The following is a 5,721-nucleotide window of genomic DNA, read 5'->3' on the forward strand; positions in this document are numbered from 1 at the left end:
TGGGCTCAGGCAATCCACTCACCTCAGCCTCCCAAAGGCGCGGGATTACAGGTTGAGCCACCGAGCCCGGCTTCACTATGGTTTTTTTGGGGGGAATTGGTCTGTGTCACCCAGGCTGGAGTGCAGTGGCACGCTTCGGCGACTGCAGCCACGACCTGCTAGGCTCAGGCAATTCTTTTGCCTCAGTCTTCTAAATAGCTGGAACTACAGGCATGCACCATCATGCCCAGCTAATTTTTTGATTTATTGTAGAGATGAGGTCTCGACAAGTTGCCCAGGCTGGTCTCGAACCCATGGGCTCAGGTAATCCTCTCACCTTGGCCTCTCAAAGTGCTGGGATCATAGGTGTGAGCCACCGCGCCCAGCCTGGGATTTTTTTTGAGTCAGGGTCTCACTCTGTTGCCCAGGCTGGAGTGAAATGGCACAATCATAGCCTCGACCTCCTGGGCTCAGGCAATCCTTCCGCCTTAGCCTCCTCAGTAGCTAGACTACAGGTGTATACCACTACGCCTAGCTGATTTTTCTTTTTTTTTTTGAGTTGGGAGTCTCACTATTGCCTAGACTAGAGTGCAGTGGCACACTCATGGCCACTACAGCCTCGACCTGCTGGGCTCAGTTGATCCTTCTGCCTTGGCCTTTCAAGGAGCTGAAACTACAGGTGCGCACCACTATGTCCGGCTGATTGCCTAAGCTAATTTAAAAAAATATTTGTAGGCCGGGTGCAGCGTCTCAAACCTGTAATCCCAGCACGAGCCCACAGGTTTGAGAACTGCCTGAGCAACTTGGTAAGACCTCATCCCTACAACAACAACAACAAAAAAAATGAGCCAGGCATGGTAGTGTGCGCCTGTAGTTCCAGCTACTTGGAATGCTCAGGTGGAAGGATCACCTGAGCCCAGCAGGTTGATGCTGGGGTAACTGTGAGTGTGCCACTGCACTCCAGCCTGGGTGATGGAGTGAGACTCCAATTAAAAAAAAAAGAGGCCGGACTCAGTTGCTCAGCCTGTAATTCTGTGCCTTTGGGAGGCTGAGGTGAGTGGATTGCCTGAGCCCGCGGGTTCAAGACCCACCTGGGCAACTCGGCGAGACCTCATCTCTACAATAAATCAAAAAATTAGCCGGGCGTGGTGGCGCATGCCTGTAGTTCCAGCTCCTGGGAAGGCTGAGGCAAAAGGATCGCTGGAGCCCAACAGGTCAAGGCTGTGGTGGCCGGGAGTGGTCACTGCATTCCAGTCTGGGCAACAGAATGAGACTCCAACTCAAAAAAAAAGCAAAAAAAAATTTTTTGTAGAGATGAGGTCTTGCTATGATGGCTAGGCTGATCTCAAACTCCTGGGCTTAAGCTATACTCTGACCTCAGCCTCCTCAAATGCTGGGATTATAGTTGTGAGCTGGTCCACTATGGATTTTGTTCTGGAAATAGCTAGTATAGTTTCTAAAATAGGATAAACACAAAAATTCATATATCTTAACAACAACCTATTATATACACCTACTATGTGCTAAGTCATATTCCTTATTTTTTTTTTTTTTGAGTTGGAGTCTCACTCGGTTGCCCAGACTGGAGTGCAGTGGCCGCTTCCAGCCACCGCAGCCTCGCCTCCTGGGCTCCGGCGATCCTTCCAAGTAGCCTGAATTACAGGCATGCGCTACCACGCCCGGCTGATTTTTTGATTTATTGTAGAGATGAGGTCTTGCTGCCCAGACGGGTCTCGAACCCGCAGGCTCAGGCAATCCACTCACCTCAGCCTCCCAAAGGCACGGGATTACAGGCTGAGCCACCGAGCCCGGCTTCTTTTTTTTTTTTTTTTTTGAGTTGGCGTCTCACTCTGTCACTCTACTGGAGTGCAGTGGCATGCTCCTGGTCACCGCAGCCTCGACTGCTGGGCTCCGGCGATCCTTCTGCCTCAGCCTTCCAAGTAGCCAAAACTACAGGTGCCCGCTACCACACCCGTCTAATTTTTGATTTATTGTAGAGATGAGGTCTCACCAAGTTGCCTGGGTGGGTCTCAAACCCGCAGGCTCAGGCAATACACTCATCTCAGCCTCCCAAAGTGCTGGGATTATAGCCTGAGTCACCGAGCTGGGCCTGTCATATTCCTTTTAAGTACTGAGGATATGGCAGTAAAGGAGACAGACAAGGTCCCAACTTCCTTTCTGTAAACAAAGGGTGAAGGAGCTGACCTCGGTGGTCTCTTCCAGCTCTGAGACTCTGCCCAGATGCAAACACATTTATGTACAGAAGGCTAGTGGCAATGCATCAGGCCCCAGTCTCCCTCCCCCATTCTCTTCTTTTGGTGCCATCTCCATCCCAAACTCAGCTCTGAGAAAACAGGAAAAGATCATTTAGTTCTGCCTGAAAGCCAAGACTTAACTCTCCCATGTATCTGTTATTTAAGACTTTTATCTCTTTTGTGGAATGAAAGGCTTTGTCTTGATTGAAATTTCAGGCAATCACAGAGAGGCCTAGCAAGACATTTTAGGCAAAGTTAGATGATCTGGTAAAAGGGTAGGGAGAGGTAGAGTGGCCTTCTGAGTGTAATATTCTCTTAGGTTTGCCTGAAAGGGCACCAGGTCGTTGGCCATGTGCCATCGCTTCCTTCCTGGTCCTATCTCTTTCCCTTTACAGAGGTAAAGGTCCTCAGCCTTAAGGCCCAAAGCTTCTACCACTTCAGTATCTGGCACTCTGACTGGGAATAGGAGATCCAACAATTCCCAACCACGTAGGAGAAGGGAAGCCACAGGCTGCAAGTAAACGGGCAGAGGAAAGAGGTCCTTAGGTCAGAAACCTGATTTAGAGACCCCGACCACTGTCATTCCAGGTGAGTATCAGGTATGGGATGGCACTAATAATGCTTTTAAGTTTACCAGTGAAAACTCTGAACTTTTTTACTTTTTTGAGTCAGGGTTTCACTCTGCTGCCCAGGCTGATGTGTAGTGGCATGATCACATCTCCCTGTAGCCTTGACCTCCTGGGCTCAGGTAATCCTTCCACCTTCTGGAATAGCTGGGACTACAGGTGCGTGGACCACACCCAGCTATTTCTTTTTCTTTTTTTTTTTTTTGGCAGAGATGAGGTCTTGCTATGTTGCCCAGACTGATCTCAAACTCCTGGGCTTAAGCAATACTCTCACCTCAGCCTCCTAAGGTGCTGTGACTACAGGCATTAGCCACAATGCCTGCTACCACCCTACCTTTTTGAGACAGGGTTACCACGAGAATCAAGAGAACGTGAAAATGCTTTGGGAATGGCACAGTGTTTTATGCACAGAAGGCACTGTTACCATCCACTCCCTTAGGATGGCTGCTATGCGGTCCTGGCCACAGGCTGACTTCTTCCCTCCTCCCTACTCACTCTAGTGTCCCCAGAAGGGCTTTCCCCAAGCTTCTAACATTGTCCCATACCAAATCTTAAGAGGTTATGTAGAAGCTAATATAGAGCTAAATCCTGTCTGTTCCTGAAGAAGTTGTTCCTTCATTGTGCTTCAGAGTCCTTCCCACCAAGCCCTGGAAGAAGCGAGGGTAGTATCAGGCTTATTTTCTCCTGGTAGTTACTTCATTTTACCATTTAATAAAAGGTTCTAGGGTTTTTCCTTGTACAAGGCACTGGGTTGGGTTCAGTGGGATGTAGCATGGTGCATCTAAAATAATCTGTTTTGAAAGTCTGGCAGACTTGAGTTCAAGGCCTGATTTGGCCACCGAATTAGCTGTGTAGTTTTGATAAGTAACACTTGCTTTCAGCTTCAAGTTCTTCCTCTGTATCAGAGGGTCTTATGTCTTGTGTTGTTATTCAAAGAATTATAATTAATGCCTGTCACTACTTGCATACAGTAAGTGGACAAGAGATGACAGAGGAGCAACAGGGTCCATCTTTAAGCCCAAAGCATAATCATAGGAGAGTAGATGCTGAGACATAATGCCCAACAGAAAGGTGCAGAGAGGGAGGCACTCTCTTAAAAAACTTGTGAGAGTTTTGTTCTTGGGAAGACTCAAATTGCAGTTGAAAGATCAATGTAAAGGTGATTCAGGAAGCATTTCTGTTCAACCCTAAGATCTCTTCCTTAGGTCATTTAAAGAAATGTCCAATCTAGAGAGAAAAATTCTGTAGTCAGTTCAAATTCCAAAAGGTAAAGATGAGGCAATACAGTGCCTATGCTGCACTTATACAAATGAAACAATAAAGAGAAAGGCAGTGATTGCTTCTTGGCTGTCACTGAAAATCAGATTTAAAGGTTTACTGCAGGCTAGGTATTTAAGATTTTTCCTGCCAGGCTTGGTGGCTCAGCCTGTAATCCAAGCACTTTGGTAGCCCGAGGTGAGTGGACTGCCCGAGCCTGTGGGTTTGAGACCAGCCCGGGCAACTTGGCGAGATCTCTTCTCTACAATTAAAAAAAAAAAAAATTAGCCAGGTATGGTAGTGCACTCCTATAGTTACGAATTCCAGCTAATCAGAAGGCTGAGGTGGGAGGATTGCCGGAGCCCAGCAGGTCGACCCTGGGGTGGCCATGAGCGTGCCACTGCACCCCAGCCTGGGCAACAGAGTGAGACTTCACTAAAAAAAAAAAAAAAAATTTTCCCTTTGTTAATTATCAAGATGTTTGATGCGAGAAGCTAGAAAGTACTATTAGGAAACTCAAATGCTTTCACACATGGAACTTGTTTGTTTTGGTTGGGAAGTATTAATATAGAAAAGGTGAGTTGGTAGGTTGCTACTTCTCATGCTCTCATTTGCTTGCGACAAGAACAGTGAGCTCAGTTACCAAGCAACTGGGATCTAGTCCAAGTTGCAAGATTTTCTTCTGCTTGTGCTATGTGACCATGAGCAGGTTTTTAGCTCCACAGGGCTCAGACTCCTTACCTACTGAATGAGGTCACCATCTCCCTGCCAGGTAGTATGCATTAAATATTCTGAACTCTTGAGATTAAGGCCAATTGCTACTGGGATTATATTTATTTATAATTAAGCAACTCTAAGCAGATCAGGCGAAAGTTATTAATGAGGAAAAAGACAAATGTTGTCTAAGGTAAAATTTGCATATGATTTAATAAATGATTCGCCAAATTGTTTGGTGTGGACCCCAGGAGGGAGAACAAACCCTTTTAGCCTCCCAAGTTCTTCCCCATCATGGTATAAAAACCTACTCAAATATCAGTAAGATCAATGAATACACTTCTATAAAGACAAACATCCCTGAAGTAAAGCAAACCTACCATTTGTTTAGGAGAAATGATTTTTTAAAATTTATTTATTTATTTATTTATTTATTTAGAGTCGGAGTCTCACTCTGTCACTCAGACTGGAGTGCAGTGGCCGTTCCCGGTCACCGCAGCCTCGACTTGCTGGGCTCCGGTGATCCTTCAGCCTCAGCCTTCCAAGTAGCTGGAACTACAGGTGTGCGCTACCACGCCCGGCTAATTTTTGATTTATTGTAGAGATGAGGTCTCACCAAGTTGCCCGGGCGGGTCTCAAACCCGCAGGCTCAGGCAATCCACTCACCTCAGCCTCCCAAAGCACGAGATTACAGGCTGAGCCACCGAGCCCGACCTGGAGCTCTTTCAATGGATTTATTTGCTACAGAATTGCTTAAGTCCACCAATGAGATAAACTCAGGATTTTGTTTACTGCTTTATTTTTATAAGAACTGTAACACTCAAAAGGCAATTCTTTTTGCCAGCATTTGGAATGTCTAGAAGAGGTTAGAATAAGTTAGAATCAGCCGG

Source organism: Carlito syrichta, unplaced genomic scaffold (genome assembly GCF_000164805.1).
Source record: "Carlito syrichta isolate Samal-C Ts95f unplaced genomic scaffold, Tarsius_syrichta-2.0.1 Scaffold315300, whole genome shotgun sequence".
NCBI classification, from domain to species: Eukaryota; Metazoa; Chordata; class Mammalia; order Primates; family Tarsiidae; genus Carlito; species Carlito syrichta.